The sequence below is a fragment of the Corapipo altera genome, unplaced genomic scaffold (genome assembly GCF_003945725.1).
Source record: "Corapipo altera isolate COAL_440 unplaced genomic scaffold, ASM394572v1 113, whole genome shotgun sequence".
Lineage (NCBI taxonomy): Eukaryota > Metazoa > Chordata > Aves > Passeriformes > Pipridae > Corapipo > Corapipo altera.
Genome location: NW_020884895.1, coordinates 9,320,144 through 9,341,103, shown reverse-complemented (window position 1 = coordinate 9,341,103; position 20,960 = coordinate 9,320,144).

Sequence of the window (20,960 nt, the reverse complement as noted above, 5' to 3'; positions counted from 1 at the left end):
AGAGAAGAGAAGAGAAGAGAAGAGAAGAGAAGAGAAGAGAAGAGAAGAGAAGAGAAGAGAAGAGAAGAGAAGAGAAGAGAAGAGAAGAGAAGAGAAGAAGAGAAAAATAGTGTACAGAAAGCGTAAAATAGTGACAGATTGGGCACATTATTTTACTTTTTGAAACAGTTGTAGAAACTTTTGTGGAATATTTTGGCTTTGTTTTCCTGGTAATAAAGGTTTAAAAGCCCACCAACCTCCAGCACTGGAGGAGGATGTACCTTTCCATTTCACTGGGTTTATTTCTCTCTAATCATCAGGTTTTACTACATCCTTCCACTGCCCCCAAAATCTAAAATTCATAAAACCAGTCAGGGCTAAAAAAGAACTTTTTGGCTTCTTTGGAGCAGTGGTGGTTGTTCCAGGCTGTTTAATCCATGATCCAAACTTCTAGCATAGTGAACAGTAGGATAAGGATCCCACCATCCTGCCTGTGGATCCATCCCAAAATCCCATGGAGTCCCAGGCGGAATTCCATGGGGGCTCAGGGCTCCTCTCTTCACTCAGAAGAGACCAATCTCACCTCAAATTTCAGAGTAGAGCTGGTTAGTTCTTCTATTTGTTTTTTGTTGTTTTTTTTTTTTGATGCTGATTTACTTTTAATAGAGATCACAGTTCATTAGCTGATTATATATATAAGAAACTTTGTGACAACAACAATTATTTAAACAAGTCAGACAACTCAACATCTATTAATCTCCAGCTAAAAATAAGAAAGACACATAAAACTTGGGGGATGCATATAAAACTCTCTGAAATGTCTAGTCCACCTCTGGATTTTTGCTCCTTTTTTAACCTTAGGGCACGCAGTATTAGCTAATGGATTTTAAACTAGATCTAGCTCAGTGGAGAAGGCTTTTCAATTTTATATGCAGCAGAAAAAGTGAGTTTTCACACAGAATTTATATTCCTTGTTGAAGTCCATTTGCCTTTGATCATCATAAAGAAATATAAATCAGCTGTAGCCTTCCTTTTGATTATTTACCCTTTTACACAGACCCCTCAGGCAGAAGAGACTCGTGTTTACTCCTGATTAATTTGCTGTTGTGTCTTTTAAAGGCATGTGTTGGTTGCAGTAGAAACGTGAGGGGTTTTTTTGTGCTGAAACCAATGGACAAATCACATCATTTCCTCTTATTATTCCCATTGCAGGAGAGGTGCAGACAAGCCATAAAACTACCAGGTTTTAAACAAATGAGGTGGGAAGTGATGGGTATGAGGGGGTTTTATAGAGCGGTTCTTATTTCACATTTCTACTGGAAAATAAAAAACACTGTAATTTCTCAGCATTGTTCACAGGCACTGTTAGACCAGAAATTACCTGAAGATAACCCTCTGCACGTTAATTAGAGATTGCTTGGGCTAAGCCAGACTTTTCTGGAATCTTTTTAACATACGGGAAAGAAAAAAGAGGACCCTTAAAAAATTCAGTTTCGTGGAAAATATACAGAAACAGTTGCCTCCTTCCTGCTAATTTACAAAATCCTGTAAATCCTGGGTTTAAGGGAAGATCTTGTAAAATGAGAAAGGCAATATTGCACTGTGAGGATGAGAAAGTCTTGGTCTCTTTTCTGCCTTTATGAAACAAGGTGGATAAATGCAGGAGGAGACAAGGCATGGGACAGAGTGACAGGACATTGGGAGTTCCCACTTCTGTGGATCTCAAGCCCTGGGACTGAAGGCCTTGAGGCCACCAAACACAGGAAATGTGGTCCCAAAACTGCCAGCCCTACTTACCTCAAACAACAAAGAAAGTCTGTGCAGGAGAGAGAAAGAAGGAATTCTGTTTTGCTTTTTCCTTAACACAACAACACCCCAAAGTCCTGGAGCCAGAGTTGGGGTTTCTGCCCCAGGTTGCTGCACATGGAGCTCCTGCTGTTGGTGCCATGGGTTGGAAAAGCTCTTTGCTTTTCTTGTTTCAATCTGCCATTGTAGACAACCAAATATTGGGCAGGTTTCAGCTAAATGATGCTGTTACTCAGTGGTTTTATGTCACTCAGATTTTTCTTCATTTCAAGCATTAAATAGAGATATTCTAAGTTGCCACCAGATGGTAAATGTGTTTCAGATACGCTGACCACCCTTCCTGAAATGCTTGGCAATGCCTGAGGATTTTATTTCTCCTAACCACTGTTCACAGATGTAAAGTAGAGAAGAAAATGAGTTAATAAACGATGGATGGATGGATGGACAACTACAAATTTTTGAATATGACTATCACTCTAGCTTTACCTTATAATCCAGGTTAAATATCCATATTGTTGAAATAAAGAATATTTTAGGATCTGCAATTAATTTTGTAGATCTTGCCTTAAAACATAGAAAACCCTCTTCTGGCTTCCCCAGGTGTGTAATTATGGTTTTGCAAGGCTGGCTTTCAAAAAAGATCAGAAAACAGGGTGGTGTTACATGTAAATTCCCAAGCTACATACAAGGAATAAAGACGTTATTCTTGGCCACATTGTTTTCACTAAAGATCATAATGCAACACGCTTTATTAAAATATAGTTATTAATCAATGTGCTGATGCTGTTGATTATCCAAAGTTACTCCTGGAAGGGTTAAAGACTTGAGGTTGCATTACTGTTGGCAGCAAAAATGCTTAAAGTGCAGGAAAGTTACAGATATTCAGAAGCATTTTATGAAGTTAATCTAAAACATTTAAGTTAAATTAGGTTAAATTTGGGTGTGAAGGTGAATGAGTAATTGATAAAGGTGAAATAAAAGTAGGTTTTCTAGGAAGAATGTCCTAAACCAAGTGTGAGGTCGTCAGGTGGTTTTGGAGACATTAAAATTCACATATTTCACTTTATGGTAGCACATAGCTGTTGCTTTTTGTTTTCATGTAAAGCTCCCAGACATAATTTTAAAAAAGGTTTTTTGAAGCTCTTTTCTTAGACATCAGTGTGGGATAGGAAGGTCAGACTTTGAGAGTCAACAGAAACACAAGGAAGAGGGTTTTTAACAGGGTTATGATCAGCCTAGAAGGGATATCTTGAAAGTCAGTGGCAAATGCTTTCGTTGCCTTTGGCAGAGCAAAGTCAGCCTGGATCTGGTCTCCTCTGGAAAACACCTCCTTGTTTTTCATCAAAAGATTATTTGAACTATCAAACACTTGAATCTGCAAAAATAGAAATCTCTAGAGGAAAAAAAAAGGACTAAATGTTGACAAAAACAATGGTTGTGCTCCTTGCTTTTGATTGTAAGAGGAAAACCTCCAAACCAACTTTTTTTTTAATTTAATTTTATTTAATTTTATTTTATTTTTTAAGGATTCCTGCACAGCTGCCTCTGGTTCTCAGGTCCTGAAGGTACTTGTGAGCTGCACCCTTGGCAGCAGGTCCAGCCCCTTTGGCCTCAGAGCAAGCCTTCAAACGGACAAAAAGGGAGGTGGTTGGGTACAAATATAAATAAAACAACACTGCACAGCTGGCACATATTCAAAATACTGTTGGATTGTCCTTTAGCACTGCTGTCCCCTGGGAAGTGCAGTGCTGTCACTCTGGAGGTGCTCCAGGAGTTCAAACATTGAACATATACCTGGGGATACAGTTCCTCACCCCAGATATTTGCAAACCAAGCAGAGTAGACTAAGAAACTTGTTCTCATGTCACTTCTTCTGTCTTTTGTTGGATTTGAGAAATTAATTTAGATTTTTCTGGCGCTTAGGCCAATGACTGCCCAACCCACTGCTCGTTCATTCTCTATAAATACATTAAATTCTTTAAGAAAACTAAACATAACAATTGGAGGATATGATATGGATTTTAAAGAGGGATTTCTGAACTGAAGGCTGTTGTTTGCCAGCTGGTGTGTGTTCTGTGTGAGAGACATTGGCCTCCACCAGCAGCCAGAACAGAACACTGCAGGGTCAGGTGGTGATGGTGACTGCTGCTACTTTGCAATTTCTTGGTGACAGTGATAGATTTTAAAACAAATTGGTGCTTAGATTCCAGGGGAAAATCCCTCAGCAGATTACAGTAGTGTCAGGAGGGGTCAGACCCAGGGCCTGATCTCTCTGAAACATTTTCCTACCTCCTGCCTGTTGTTAAACAGCACAAGGAGAGGTTTCCTCCTGCCCCTGCCCCAGTGAAATGCTGCAATATTGCCCCAGCTCTACCCTAAAACATTTTAGCACATATTTAGTGCTTTCCCTGTTTGTGTGGTAGACAGGGAAAGGAAGCAAAGAGGAATCCTCTCACACATGAAGCTGTTTGTCCCATCCCCACCTGCCATTTGTTACACCACGGGCCAAGACCAATAAAAAGGGAAATAGATATTTTACCTTATCTTATCTTATCCAGGTAGGACCCAAGTTGTCAGAGAGGCCACGCTGATGAAAAACAAATCTGCTGAGGACATCCAGTCTTGCAACAAATTCACTGAAAAGACCAGAATCTGAAAACCTTTAACTGGCAAAGGGCTCCTAATGGATAATTTGTGATGTAGTGAGTGATAGAGTGAGATATTGGGAAGCCTGAATTTGTGGAACACTCAGCTGAGCTGCTGAGCCAAGATCTGCTTATCCCCTGCCCCAAATAGCACCAGACCATAAGAAACTTTTTGATAAAAATGTAAGTAGTGAATTGGCCATTGTCAAAAATCTTCCAGACCTAAATTCCAAAAGCATCAGAGATCAAAGAAAGTATCTGGAAATTTATGGACTAAGTAAAGGCATTGGCTGTACCTAGGACAGAGAGAACTGTTTGTCTCTGCTGAGAAATCTGCCATCAATGAAAAGGCAAAATGGACTATTGTCAAGTTATAACAGCAAAATTAGAATGTATTTACTGTTGTTTCTACAGAACAGACAGCACTGATGGTTGCTATACTTAAGTGTTGTTATCCATGTTATTCAGCTTCACTGCAGCAAACAGGGTAAAAAAAAGCCTAAAATTGAATGTTGGAGAAAATGAGATGATTGTGAGATCAGAGTTTCACTGACACTTTCTGTCCCCTCAACCAACACAGCTGCTCTCAGGTGATCATAAAAGAGCCTGCTGAGGAAAACAGTTCTCTCAAGGGCAGGAAGAAGTCATCTTTACTTGCAGGGTTCTGAAATTCTCATTAAAAAAAGACGATCCCAGTTTGCAATTTTAACCTGTTTGTGACGATTCCCATCTACTTTGGTGGAACTGCTGTATGGATGGGGCAGGAATTCCTCACTGGTTGCAAGGGAAGTTGGCACCATCGGGATCCTGATCCACTCAGCCTCCTCTAGCTTCAGCTACCGATCTGCTTAATCAGATCTGCTGCCCTTTGCTGTCGTTGCCACAAGTGCTCCAGGTCTAAATGAGAGCCTGGATCTCCCCACCTTGTCATTAAGGAACTCTGAGAGCACAGTGGCCGTGGTAGGTTGTGATTATTTTGCCAAAGGGATCATATCAAACCTCTGCACTGTCTCAGAGCAAATCATACTTGATGGTTCTAATTGAGAGCTCCATTTCTCCAGACTGATGACTTGTGTCTTTGTAGCACTGTTTTTCAGCCTGGAGTATTACTTGTTTCCTTCCTTCACTGCCACTACACGAGCAGGTGTAGGGTTTTATCCTTTGCCAACCCTATAATCTGCTGTTATTTCTGCAAGGTAGCCCTTTGAATCAGGTATTTCAATTCCAGTGATTTGATTCCTTTGGCAAGGTTTACATAAATAAAATATGCCATAGCAATCCAATTTGGAACTTACGTGATTGCCTTCACTGCCTTTGATCCCCAAACACTTGAAATGTGATTCTTTCCCTCAGCACAGATACCATCAAACAGAAACTTCCCTCAGCTCTGTTCAGCCCAGACCTATCAGTTTTAACAACTTTCACTTGAAAAAAAAAATAAAATAAAATAAAAAGAAATTAACAACCTCATTCCTAGCAAAGTGATGAGTGGAACCATTTTTTTTTTATGCCTTAACTTATTGACTGCCCTTAAGCATCTCATTTCAAACGTTTTCAAAGAGGAAAGCAAACAAGAGTGTGTTTTACAAATAAAAAAAATGAAAAAGTTTAATGAAAAAGTCCATAGGACAAATTGATTATGATCCTTGCTTGGGTTTTGATTAGGAATGTTTTAAAATGATTTTGGAAACTCTTTTTCTAGTTACCTCCCCGAACTCGCTGTTTACTGAACTTCTCAATGTACATATGGATGAAAACTAAAAAGAGAAAGCTGATTAGAGAATGACAGAGATTTTCTAAAAGGGGGATTTACTGAAACGGATCCTGCCTTGCTAAGGCTGCAGAATGTATTTATATAAGTGATTCACCATACGGATGTGGGAAAACGTTCAAATATTTGTGTATCAAGTTTCAGACTCTCATAAATGTTTGCTCCAGAAAGTAACACTGACTATAAAATATCTCTTTGCTATAGAAAGTAACAGTGCCTATAAAATATCTTTTGGCTTCCAATCATATCTTTAATTCAGAGAACCCAAAATGACAGCATTAACCAAATGCAGAGGCAAGGCTTTAGTACCTGGGTAGTAAATCCCTGTCGTGAAAGTGAGTTCATGACAAGACTCCCACTGCCAAGTCCGTGTTTACATGGCAAAATCCTAAATCCATCTATGTCATTCGAGGTGTTTTTCAGATCTTGGAATTATATATCCTGCCAAGACTTGGCCCAAAAGTTGGTATCAACCACAGCAGCTTGTGAGTGTCTGTGGCTGCCACGAGCAATCCCTGTAGGGTCACTGGCAATTCCACATGTAGGGAAGAAAGATCCTGCCATGGTTGTGTAGGATTAGTGCTGCAAACCAGTGCAGAGAGATGGTCCATCAGTCCAGGTTAGGAAAGGTGGATGAGCTCATAAGTTCTATCCAAAAAGACAGATCTTAAAAGTCTGTGGTTTAACAATATCTAATTAAAAAATGGCCTGTGGGGCCACATCCTTCAGCCAAAATCTCTCCGGGTAATTGGAATAATGTAGTGCTACCACTCTTCTCCCCCAGGATAAAAAAAGATCTGTCCACCCAGACCTCAGGTGAAACAGAGCTTGGAGGAAGATAAAGAGTGACAGACTGTCACCAAAATTGTATTTACATTCCTAAAATCATGGAATCACAGAATGATTTGGGTTGGAAGAGTCCTTAAAGTTCACCCATTTCCAGCCCCTCTGCCAGGGGCAGGGAATCTTCCATGAGACCAGTTTACTCAAAGCCCCATCCAGATGGACACTGTGAGCAAATCTCAGTCACACAAAAACATGTTTATTTTAGTAAAGTTCTGTTTTTACTCCCTGGAATATAACATGGTTTTTCTCAGCACAATGAGTTTGAATGAAAAGGAAGAAAATTAATATCCCTTGTTATTTTTTTATAGTTTGGAAAACAAGGACTTGAGGAGAAAATGCAGTGTGACACAGCCATTGCTGCAAACATGATATGATAATTTAGATAACTGAAAAATGCAAAACAATATAATCACCTGACATGGTGCAGAAAAAATGCTGCTGCTGCAGTGTGAACTTAAAAAGTGAGTAAATTTGGGATTAACTTCCTGGATAGAGGTCTGGGTAGGGTATCATCAGCTGAAAATACTGTCATTATTCACAGGGCTGCAGTTGAGCTGGTGCAAAATATGTCACCCTGTCATTTAAGGCACAAAAAATAAAAATATCATAAAAATCTGTTTGAATCATGTAATCACAGGTACTCCTGGGACAGCCTCTTTGTCCTAAAGAAGAACTGAGGGTATTTTGGAAAGCACATCCACTTTATGTCTTCATCCAAGGAAACAACCACAAATCAATTGGATTAGAGCCTGCCTGGGTGATCCAGGAGTTAAGGTTGTGCATGTCAGCATTTCTATTAGGTTGATAAGTAACCTGCTGTGAAAAATCTCACCAGTAGCCAGGATGGCCTCTGCAAATAAGTTGTCTTATTATTTCCTCCAAATTTTAAATCACTGGTCATTTGGAACTCGTGTCAGCTTCATTTTGCTGCTGTGAGCCTGCCAACTTCAAGAACATCCTTGTGCAGATATTTATACCTGAAATACCATGTGAGAATTGAATTTATCTGCTCAGGTTTGGAAAATGAATGCTCAGCTAGTCCCTGTTGGTGGTAATGGAGGAGTTAAGGCTCCCAGCAATTTTGGGGAATGCGGGCTTTAAAAATTTATTACTAAAAAATGATCCAGCAAGTTTAGTCATCCTGGGTTTCTATAATGAAAAGATGTTTAAATATATAAACACACAAAGCAAATATTCAACTAGAAATGATTCACAGATGCATTTTTAAAGCTTTTGTGACAGATTTTAATATAAAGTTTAAACAAAATTGCCCGAATAAAGCTTGTGGATATTGAATTCTTGACTTTGTTGTTCTTTTAAGGATATATAGGTTCAACAACAGAGATTCAACCACAAAAAAAAGGTCTTGCAAAATAGACAAGATCTTAAATAGGCCAAACGAACCTTGAAGGGAGGAAAAGGCAAAGCTGCACAAACTGCCAGTGGAAATTGAGAAGACTCAATAAAGCACAATATCAATAACAAATCTTTGCTTTGTTGTAAAGGCTGTGTGTGGTTTCATTAGACAGGTAGGTACAAAAGAAAAACCCCATTCCCCAAGGTAGACTTCCCACAAAATATTTTTCCAGCCGCTCCCCTGGAAATCAGGACACCCAGGGGTGCATTTTCTCTGTCACATCAGAGTCCCAGAGGGGCTGAGATCACCCAGCCCAAGCCCTGCCTGAGCAATGGCAGCCAGAGCAGGCTGGGCTTTGAACATCTCCAAGGATGGAGGCTCCAAAACCTCTCTGGGCAACCTGATCCTGTGCTTGACCACATGGTTGTAACATCCCACATTTCACTTGGTGCTTGCTGGCTCTTGGCCATTCACTGGGCACCACTGAGGAGAACCTTTGGACAATCTCAGCTCACTCAGTCTCTTGATCATCTCTTGATCATCTTCATGGTCCTTTGCTGGACTTGTTCCAGTATCTCCTTGTCTTCCCTGTACTGGGGAGATCAGCACTGGGCTCAACACCCCAGCTGGGTCTCCTGAGTGCTGAGTGGAGGGGAAGGATCTTCCTCCTCCTTCTTCTGGTCTAAACCAGCCCAGGACATCAGTGAGCACCTTTGCTGCAAAGGCACATTGCAGGGTTATGGGCAGCTTGGTGTCCACCAGGACCCCTGGGACCTTCCCTACCCAGGTGCTTGGTCCCAGTGTGTGCTGGTGCAGGGGTTGTTCCTCCCCAGGGGCAGGATTTTGCACTTCCTTGATGAACTCCAGGATATTCCCATTGGTTTCTCCAGCATGTCCAGGTCCTGCTGGCTGGCAGCACAACCCTGTGGTGTGTCAGCCACTGCTCCCAGTCTGGTGTCACCTGCAGACCTGCTGAGGCTGCACTTTGGCCCCATCCAAAGTCCTTAACGTGGAGGTTAAACAGTGTCTGTACCAAGGGAAGTCCATTCTATACCCTCACCACTAATAAATTACATTTCTACACAGGATAAGTATTCATCAAATGAAAATGATGCTACAGCTTTTTCCATTTTCCTCCTCACTGCCACTACAGAAAAGGACACAAGTGCACCTTGGGAAACTAAATTAATATATTCAAATGGGGGGGGGGTTGTACTTTGAAAACAAGCTGTAAATATCTCTTAGAATACATTCAATCTCTGTTTAAACTATCACGAGGAACATTCAATTTGGTAGCCAACTAAACGAGCAAAAAAAGAATTTACATATAAATTTTTAACAGTGTGTTTTGAAATTAAATCTGGGTTGTGTTGACCTCAGTGTCTGGGCTGAGCCCAGGGACGAGAAAGGGACCAAAGAAAAAGGTCCCTTTGCCAAAAAAATGCTTTTGGCAAAGTATCTTTGGAAATGTTTTTGCAAATGCAAAGGGTGAAAAATAAAAATTTAATTGCTTAGCTTTCGGTTAACCCTGGAGAATATTGATAATAATGTTTTATCTAAGGTAGTTATAATTGTTCTGTTCCAGGAAGCCACATTATAATCACATTAAGACACTTCAGGGTGTCTGCCCTAACAATGGCATGTCCTGCTGGGTCTTCTTACTCAAATGTGCTCACAGGGACTCTCCTGCTGACTGTTCATTTATCTTTTCCAGGCACAGATTGATCCCAAATTTCACCACGTTGTATTTATTTTACCGACAAGAGCTTTGATCAATGCATGTGAGCTGAGACAACCAAACTCACTTTTCTGATGGGAGTTTTCCCAAAAAATATCCTGATGAAATTTATTTATCTGTGCCACACCTTACAGTCTATTAATCCAAACAATGGCAAGATAATAACCAAAGGAGTAAACCCTGAGAATTGTTTCCCAATTTGGCAGGATTGCTTATTGTGAAGGGAAATTGGAGTTAATGGGAGTGCAGAATCATGGGCCCTCACTGCTCATCACAGAAATCCAGGCACATCCAGTTTGGTGTCTTATAAGACACATTGAGTTCCTGGGAATAAGGTATTTGGGAATGTAGCACTAAATAACATGGATAAAGACCAGCCACTTATTTCTGTGGCAGCTCTATCGTGAGTAGATATGAATGTGTTGAGGTGGAAAGGGGCATTAAACACTAGTTCACACAGACACCATATTGTACAAGGATATGGAAAAACAACCAACAGCCTCCAAAGTGCCACAGCCAGATTTTTGACACCATTTCAGCACTGAAATGACATTAATTCAGTCACTTTACAGCAGATTACTCAGTTGAAGGCACCAAGTAGCCAAACACAATGAAGTGTGCAGAAGAGACCTAAAGTTGTTTTAATACTTCAATTTAAACAAGTTCCTCAGTAAACCAAAGCTACTCTGAGTCCTTTCACCATCCTTCCTAAGTGGGAATCTTCCTGGGAGCACAGCAGTATCCCATGGGATACACTCCTCTGGGTTCTCCAATGTCTAATAAAGGGGGAACTGATCTTTATTCTTATTGCTTGCACTAATATCCTCCCTTTCCTCCAGCTTCTGGCTTTTCCAAAAATGGAAGGCATTTAATATCTCTGTGAACTCCATCTCTTTGTTAAATTTCATTATAAATACTTAATGACTTAAAAAGCCATTAGTACAGATAGCTGGACAGGTAAACAGACATATGAGTGTTAAATCTCATATATATATATGTATATTATATGTGTGCTTCATACACATATAAAAATGAATTTCACCTTGGACACATTAGAAATATTTTCCCACTTCTCCAGTAACATTAGAAAGTAAAATCCTCTCTAGCAGCAAATGCAATTAGAGGTAATTTTGTCTCAGACTCCCTCTCCAAAATGACAAAGCAGAAAGGTTGTCTTTTATACAGGTGAACTACCAACAGTTTGGAAATTACATGTTTAAGTAATGAATGAATTCCCTTTGGGTTTGTTAACTCAGCGTGGCCTAAATTAGTCCTGTACCTCCCTTGCATCCCAACCAGGAGCATCTGCAGAAAATGCACAGGAGGATGTAGAAACCTATAGAAAAATGTGCAGCAAAGGGTAGAAATTAATTCCTTGTGTTACTTCAGGGCTGTGCTGCTCTTCTGGGGTTGTAATGCAATACAAACTGCTTTGTTTTTAAAGCTCAAAAGAGGAAAAAAACACACTAACATTGGGATAAACATTATTGCTTGGAGTCTTCTACAGAGAAATTAAAATGGAAGCCACACATTAGTGCCATTAATGGTACTTTATCTGAGATTTTTCTTAATATTGCAGGATCCAAGGGCTCAAGTTCCACATTAATATCTGTTTTATGATTCCCCCTGCCCTTAGAACGCACCATAATTTCATTATCAATTCCAGACACCCCTGTCTGAGATGTGTTTTCAGTGTTTACAATGCTTTCCAAAACAGAGCTAATGAACTGTGTGTTTTAAAGGATTCTGGGGGGTTTGCAGGCAGGTCTGGTATTAGAGATAGAAGGCAAATGGCAGCAATAAAGTTCAAATGATGCCTGGTGTACAAATAAAAGTTGCAAGCAGCAATATCTTTGCATAATCGTGACTCATCTGAGTTATCTGCAAGCAGAGGACTTGGGATGGGAAATCAGGAATTTCATGAGGGAAAGGAAGAAGTTCTCCATGAGAAAGAAGGAAGTTCTCCATGCTGGGAGCAAGTCTATCACCAACTCCTTACACACATACACAGATATATATGTAATATACATATATATATTACCCAGTATTAGAGGGAAACAGAGCACCCCACACTCACACAGAAATTATACCCTCAGATTCAATATGCACATTAAAAAAATAAGAAAAATTACAAAAATCACAATTATTCTGGTTTTTTTCCCCTTAGAAATTCTACTTTAGTCTGATTTCTTCCACCTCTGGTTATTTTTTGTTTTCACCCTTCCTCCTGCAGCCTCAGCTTCTTGCCCGCTGCTCCTTTGCCCTGACATGTTACTCAGATTTGATCCAGGCTAATAACCACTTACATTTCTGCTTCTGATCACTCTCAAACCTCTCTCTACATCACTTTTTCACATCTCCATAGTCTATATGTCTGTGGAGGTATTTACAGATATCTCCACGTGCCTCTCTGGTATTTTATGCTCGGAATTACTGACGCAAGAACCTGTTTCCTCATCTTCTCTAGAACACCCAAACATCTTCTCTTGCTCTAGCATTTCACTGCTGGTTCTTACACCCCTTACATCCTTTTGCAGATCTTTTTACTCTTTAGCTGCACAAATATCCCACACAACTTCCTCAGAACTGATTTTCACTTTCACGAGGGTTTGGGCAGATCAGATTTTTATGGGAGAAAAATGATCTGTAGCACTCAGATGCAGAATGTAAATGCACGTTAGTGAGGAATGTGTACATTAAAACCAACCAAACAACACAGCTCACAGACAGTCTGGGAAGATCCTGACCTTGAACTGCCTGTGGTTGGCAAGCATTGTAACAAGGCTGTAAAGCTCCAGCCTGTGCTGTATCACAGCATGTTCTCTTATAAGCACCTTTGGAGTTGACAGGAAGAAACATATTTTTCAGGATCAGCTCAGTCATCTTAAACCAGACACTTAAAATAGGTCAAAGAATGGTAAGGGTTGCACCACTCCCCAGTTATTAATTCCAGTGATCAGCTCCAAAGCAGATGTTGGCACTGTCAGTGTGCAGAGTTTGGCGAGACAGAGCCTCACTCAGTGGATTTCCCTCCCAGCAGCTTTTGTCTCTTTTCTGCTCATCCACTAAGAAACATTTGTTCTTGCCTTTATGGCAGAAATCCTTATCAAGAGGGAAAAATTGTTATTTGTGCACCCAAATCAGAAGAGAGATGGTGAGTGCAGTGGGATCCCCTGGAGACTTCCCAGGAAAACCCTCTGTACATAACCCTTTTTTCCTCTTTCGGGTTTTATCCCAGGTCTTACACCTGGACAGAGGTTTATGTAAAGCTTGTCAAACCACACTGTGCTTCAGCCAATTTTAGCATCTTCAAAGCAGGTTCAATTTTGCCTGCACCATAACATCCTTTTCCTGGTGGAGATCTGCCTCACATTTTGTTTTATTGCACTGCAGGCTGATTTTTAACTTAGCTGGAAACTGTGAACACGGCCAGAATAATGTTCTGAAACGTGGTGGGTCTATTTAGCCTGTAATGTATTAGCTATTTCCAGAGGAAATAATTCTTCAGGTTCATGTGTTTTCCCTCTTGCTCAGCTACAGGACTTCTCCCCGGTGGGCAAAGTCTTTAAAGGTCGTTGTCTGTGTGTAGATAACCTCGAATTGCTCCAAGATCTCACTGCTGCTTTCCCTGCCACCCCTGCAGTGGGGAGTTTCTCCTGCAGGTGAGGCAAGGGCTCATTATCGCCCTCATTATTCTAAGTAAGCCAATTTAGCGGTGCTTTCCCATCTGGAGCTCTCTTTACCAGCTAAAATGCAAAATCAGGTCTGAGACAGGATCATTTGATCAGATCAGGGAGAGTTCTGGCAGAATTTGTGGGACTTTTCTCCTCAGGAAGGGTTTAACACAAGGAATGGCTCTTGTGTTGCTGGGGCAGCTTCTCTGAGGTGAAGAACCGACCTGCTGTCTAAGAAATGATTTTTATTTTGTGTCCAAATTGGAAGTATAAAAGAAGTGATGGAGTTTAAAAAGGGAAAGCAAGAAAAGCTGTGTGGGAAGGGTCGATTACCAACATCCAGGCCAGGAGAACTGCTGAGGACCCACACTGGGATCACTCCACAGAAACACATCCACTACAGAGGTACTGACTTGCAATAAGCATTTTGGAGCTGGTATCTATGGGAGTTTCTACATCCTCTTGTTTCAAAGGAGATTATAATTAACTGTATCCCAGTATTTCCAACCCAGCTAGGTGCATCCCAACTCCAAAAGCAGAGCATGACTCTGGAGTAAGACTCTTTCAGCCAGGAAATGTTAGAGGGGAGAGGAGAAACAAAAAGCAAGAGCAGAGTCTGACTCCGAGTCCTGAATAAATCTGGGATCCAGGCACATTCCAGGGTAATTAATTGCCCTGCACAGCTCCATCAGTTTCTATTGGCTTTAAGCACTTGCCTCTTAAAATTCTTGCCCAAAGCCTGTTTTGGCATGTTTTCTTAATGCTTTCTTTTCCCTGCTGAAACCCCTGGCATTCAGTTTGTGTTGTGAACCCTGCATTGAATAAAACCCACAGGAGAGGGGAAAAAAAAAAGAAAGTGGTGGCAAAACACCCGTTTGTTTTGAAAGAACCTGCCCTGAATTTGGTGGTTTCTGCCCTCAGCTCCACCTTCCCATTTTTCAGAGGTGATTGGGACTGGCCTCAATTTCATGGGAGCCTGGAGAAGGCATTTTCCTTGCAGTACCTTTGGCTGGGAAAACCCTCGTTGGACACCCTGAGCTCAAACCTACAAAATCCTCCTAAGCACTAATTTATAAACTACAATAAGCAAACTGGGACAAGCAGCTTGAAGAAAGACTTTCAACTTATATGTTTATGTGTTTCCATACGGTGTTACCATTTCTATCATTATTTTTTAATAACAGCCTGAGTGGCTTCAGAAGGAATTTCTGGACTCAGGATATTTTAAGGGCCTCCTGTTTACACTGTGTTTGGGTTATTAGACATTCAGGAACATATTTTTAGAGAGAAATATTTCATGTATTAAAATTCTCGTGAGGAGGAGCAAACTTCTTGTTATCTCACTGCAAAAAAAAAAAAAAATCAAACCCGAAAACAAAAAAAAATAAACAAAATAATTGGAATACCTGAAGGAAGGGAGAAGTAATAGAAAAATGCAGATGTCCAGTGTGATAAATATCATTTAATATTATCCAGGCCATTCTTCAGACACAAACATCACTTGGAGAGCATTTTGACTTTGATGTTTGGTTACAGATGTTTGCTTGTGATTATTGCCAGTTCCTCAGTGAATTCCACTGCCTGCACACTTGGTCTTTCTGGGATGTTGCTGGGTTGGGTCATTGACTGTCCTCAATTCAGACAGCAGAAATTTGATAACATCGTGATTGTAAAAATAGATACTTTAATTTAGTTGATCTGTCTTGATTTAATAATTCTACTTTGCTGTGCAGCCAGGAGTCCTTAGCAACCAGTGTCAAGGCAGCTCCTGAGGGCCTCCCTTGGCATTAAATGTGCCTCCAGGTCCAAGTGACCTCCGTGCCTCCATCCACACCTGCTGCCAAGGATGTGCAGACAGGCGGGGAATGCTCTGCCTGCGCTCCCCAAAACCATCCCAGGATATTGGATGTGCTGAAAATTCCCTGGCAGTCTGTAGGAAGGGCAGGAAGAACTAAAACTGCATTTCTTCACTGAGGGAGTGGTTAAGCTTTGGAACAGGCTCCTCAGGGCAGTGGTGGAGTCACCATTCCTGTAAATGTTCATAAATGAGTAGACAAGTGGCACTTGGTGATAGGGTTTAATGGGCAAGGTGGGATCCAGAAAAGGTTGGACTTGGTAATCCTGGAGGTCTTTTCCAACCTTGATGATTCTCTGATTTGTGCTTTTGTGCAAGGTTGAAGCTTGTTTGGAAGAGGGAATGACAGGGCTGGCTTTGCTGGGAGTTGCCCTTCCTGGAGTGCTGCATCCTCCTGGATGGAGCCAGAAGGTTCTCAGTAAATGCTGGCACCCAAACCCACTCAGAACCAGGGAAAATCAACTGCAGCTTCAGGATAGTCACAGAATAATGGAATAACAGTATGGTTTGGATTGGAAGGGACCTTAAAGTTTGTCTCATTCCAACCCTTGCCACTGGCCAGGTTGCCCAACTCAGCTTCTTTCTTACCACCTTCACACGCCTGTAAAACAGGGAATATCATTACTGGTGGCAAGATTTATTGGCAAGACATTCCTATTTACAAGGTACAGGTGGTCTTTAAGGCAACAAGACCCTAAGAGACTTTCAGATTCATTGTTTTCTGCTCAGTTGGAAGTTTATGTTATTTTGCATCAGGTCCTGGTGGGATCCCAACATTCTTAATCTCTCAGCTGCAGGTCCTTCAAAAACTGAGGGGCTTAAGTCTATTCCTTTAATTTAGTTTGAATTTGAAAGTTTTTCTAGGATCTCCTTTTAATTCATTTTTAATTCCTTTATACATTTTTAATTACATTATTAGAGTGCTTGTGTTGAAATTCACCTGGAGTGCTGCACAGAGATAATTAGTTAAAGTAGAAGGAGAAAGCCTATTGTATTTGGTGCTGTTGAGGATTACTGGAATTCAAAATATTCTGGCTTTTTAACTTTCAGATTGTACACTAATACAGCCCAAATGGAAATTTGCATTCACAATATGAACCTGGCAAATGTGAATGGGAAGGAACAAAAAGACAAGCAAACACCCACTTTCCCTGGGAATCTTATAATGCTCATTATTAGACCTGAACCAGTAATGAGACTGTATCTGAATTTTGATTAAAAAATTAATTGCTGGCTAATTGTAAAAATAAAAATAAGAAGAAAAGGATAAAGCAAAAAAGAAAAGGGCCATTTAGAGGGATGGAATTAACTGTAACACAATGAATTCATAACTCCAGCAGTGTAGGACATGTTCTAACAGCCTTAACAAAGTGTCATTTCCCACTCCAGGTCCAGAGTATAGGACAATAAACTCTGGTAATGTCAACAATACCATCATGTTCCTATTTCAAACAATAAGTGCTGATTTGTTCTTTATTTACAGATGGAATTGAAAACAATAATATTACATTCATGCTGTGGAGCTGTAAATATTAGTGTTACTGTTTTTTCTCTCTGAGTTTTTGGGGGTCTCCTACTGAGAACAAGGAAGACAAGTTTGGTTTCTTCTGCTTCAGCCAAGGAAAATTTATTGCTTGGAAAAGCTCGTTTATTTTTACATCTTTGCTCTCCTGATGGCCATTCCTCTTAACTGGGATTAGCTCAGAGCACTGCTCACCAGAGAGGAGTTAAAGTACAAATCATGGAATAGAATGGACTTCAGAGGAAGGTTTGGAGATGATCTTGCTGACAGCTGATGTTGTACCCAGTTAGAAATTTTAATACCACTTTACTTCCCTGGGAAAGCTATTGATTGCACTGATGGGCTACTCCAAACCTGGCAGGTGAAACTCTGCTCAATTCATGGGGAGTTGGATATATGATAAATTCAAGATGTATGTCAGAAACTCACTGATTTCCTAAAAATATTTAAAATAGATAAATAAATAAATAAATAAACCCAGAATTGTATTTAACTGTGTTCTATACAAAAGTCCTCAAATGCTGCAGGGAAGAAAGAATTTCCCTGTGGGAGCAAAACAACAACAATACCTGAAATGGAAGATATGAAAAATTTAAAAGCCCACAAGCCTTGTTGCTTATTTGTATCATAAGAAACTTGCAAAAAAATTAAAAAATAGGTGGAATTAGGTGAAAGAGCAGGGGAAATTCAAAGAGCAGCAGGGAAGGTTTTTGGAAAAGGAGACTTTGAAATTACAAAAATTTAGAAAACTGAATTTTTCTAATCAGAACTGAACACTGAGATTTAAGGTTGCAGATACTGTGCTTCAGAATTACAGTCCAAGCTTCTCTTGGTCCCTCCATCTTCAGGGAGGTTTCAGTGTAGAGCTAATTTTTGGTACAATATTGGTGATGGGGTGTGTATGAGGCAGCTCAGCAACAGAGTGTCTCAGAATTGAAGACAAAGTCCTAATTTTCCACTGAAAAAGCCACTTTGCTTACAAATTTGAGACCTCTCATTCTCTTTCTGTATATATTTTCCTTGAATTTCCTTGAATATATTTCCTTGAAATTCTTGTCTGCTGGTTTTACTATTTAGCCTGGTAAAACAGTTCTGGTGGAGAATTTAAATTAAAAAGATAATTCACCTCTCTGGTACCATGCACTTGCCAAGGATAAAGAAGAAATCTGGCAGAGGAGGAAATTCCCCTCTCTTCAGAGGATGTGAACTATCCCAGACAAGGATCTCAAGACTGGATCTTCCTTTGGGCAGTAAGATATCAAGGCATCCTCAGAGAATTTCAGAATTTGTCTTATTTAACAGTCAAAAAAAGGCCAAAGGTCCACTTTGAGACAAGCAGCACTCCAAGGCTCTGTGATTAAAGCCCATCAGTTCATAAATCAAATATTAGGGAGTTCTGCTGGTGACATCAAATCTCTGTTTTTTGATCACACCACCCGTGGGAATCTCAATCCCATATAATTTTGGACCAGGTAAAGATTTTGTTTGACTCATGGCTGCAAAGTGGAACTCACAGAAGGAAACTTAAAAGGTACTTTCCCAGTTCTTCCTGCCTGGGAATCTTGACTGGTTCTCATTTCCCTGGCTCTGCTGGACCATCCATGACTGACCCCTCTGATGGACTTGCACAAAGAAAATCAAATTAAACCACTTTTTCTGTCTTCATTTTTCCTTGAGGTGGTTTGCTTCAGCTGTAGAGTAAAATGTCTTTTACAAGGACATCCCATAGTTGCAGAAGAGAGAAAAATCCTCCTTTGGAGGGACGAAGGACACATCTGAGATGGGGGGAAATCTCCAGCTCCTGATGGACCCCATTAATTTCTAATAGCAGGGAAGGAACAGATGAGGCTTCTGTGGCAGCTGAGAAATCTGAGGGACAGTTTTCAGTCTGTGCATGACAAGTGCTGAAAGACAGTAAAGCCAAGTTCTATCTGTCATTGGTGCAGCAATAATTACCAGCAATTTGAATTGCTGACATGGGCCTGATTCAGAACCTTTTAATACCTTTACAAGACTTGCTCCTGGAGATAACTGGAAAAGGGGATTGCTTTTCTTTGTTTGCTCTGTTCTTTCTGAACATGCTGGGTTAGTTTTTATATTTGTGGCCAGCTGAAATGTCAGACACTCAGATCTCCATCAGACAGGTCATCAATAAATGATAATGATCTACCAGCTCGTGGCTGTGTTTTCAAAACCTTCCAACCCAAACAACTCACACGTGCTGAGGGCTTAAAATATTTTAATCCTTTTGGTAGTAAGTGAAAACCATTTCTGTAAAAGGGTGGTTATAGCTGCAGTCTCTAACCTGTCCTTTCTCAAAAAAAAAGCCCTGTGCAAATGAAGCTTCTGTGGGCATTTCTAAATCCACTCATTTTGTTTTGCATATTTAATTTCAAACATCATTCCTATCACCTTAGGTGACTAAATGCTACTTTCTTAAGTTGTTCTTCACCTTATTTTGTCACTGACCTACCTGGAGCACAGTTCTAACCTCCCAGAGAGCCAAATAAGTGTGGATCAGCTTTGAAGAATTTCAGCTTCGAGAGCTTCTGCTCCCAACTTCAAACAGCAACAGCTCCAACTTCCAGCTCAGAAGTTTGTAGCTTTGGGTGCTGGCCAAAAACGATGCTGTCAAACTGATACAAACCATCTGCTATTGTATTTACCATTTTTTTTGGGCTCTCTATAACTCTCTGGTTCGGAGGTAAGTCCTTCAGCATAGTCCTTGAATACCAAGTTTTTGATGGGAGGGACAATATGGTCACAAACCATCAGTTTAACTGAGCTCAGAGAAAGCAAATAAAAAAAAAACCAAAACAAAACACCTCCAGAGCCAGCTGGGAGATGGTGGTGAGCCTGGTGCAGACAGAGGTGGCTGCCCAGCCTTGGTTACTCTGGGGACTTGGAACACAAACTGGTTTTGTGATGACAACAAAGACACAAGCATAGATTTAGAGCTTGATCTTTTTCCTTATTGAAATTTCTGTCGGATAAAAACCAGATAAAACCCGTTTCAAATGTTCATCCCTTTGGTGAAAAGTTGGATCTCAGCTGGATTTCATCAGAATGTCAACATTTCCACCCAGGAGAAGGTGGGAGATCCTTTCATCACAGAAACACAAGCAAAAGGCAGTGAGGATGCTACTGAGCAACCTGCTCTAGGTGAGGATGTCCCTGTCCATTGTAGGGAGTTGGACTAGAGGCCCTTTAAAGGTCCCTTCCAACCCAAACTATTCTATGATGCTGGGATTCTACTTACAAAAATAGCTTTCTCAAAGGAGGTCTGTCTTTGCTAGGCCTGCAAGTTTCCAAAAATTATGGATAAATGAATTATTATATCTGACATGCCTCTAAAAGGGGTAAATAACAGTAGTTTGTAAAAACTAAATTTTTTTTTATGTTTGACTTGATAAAGCGTAGGATCAAGCCATGTCACAATTTCAATTAGTTCATGACAATACAGAAAAAAATAATCTCTTTATTGTGTTCATAGAATCATAGAATCACAGACTGGTTTGGGTTGGAAGGGACCTTAAAGCCCATCGAGTCCCACCCCCTGCCATGGGCAGGGACACCTTCCACTCTCCCAGGTTGCTCCAGCCTGGCCTTGGACACTTCCAGGGATCCAGGAGCAGCCACAACTTCTCTGGGCAACCTGTGCCAGGGCCTCCCCACCCTCACCCTCAGTAAAAAATTTATTCCCAATATTTAATCTAAACCTACTATCCTTCAGTTTTAAGATGTTCCCCTTTGTCCTGTCCCTATAT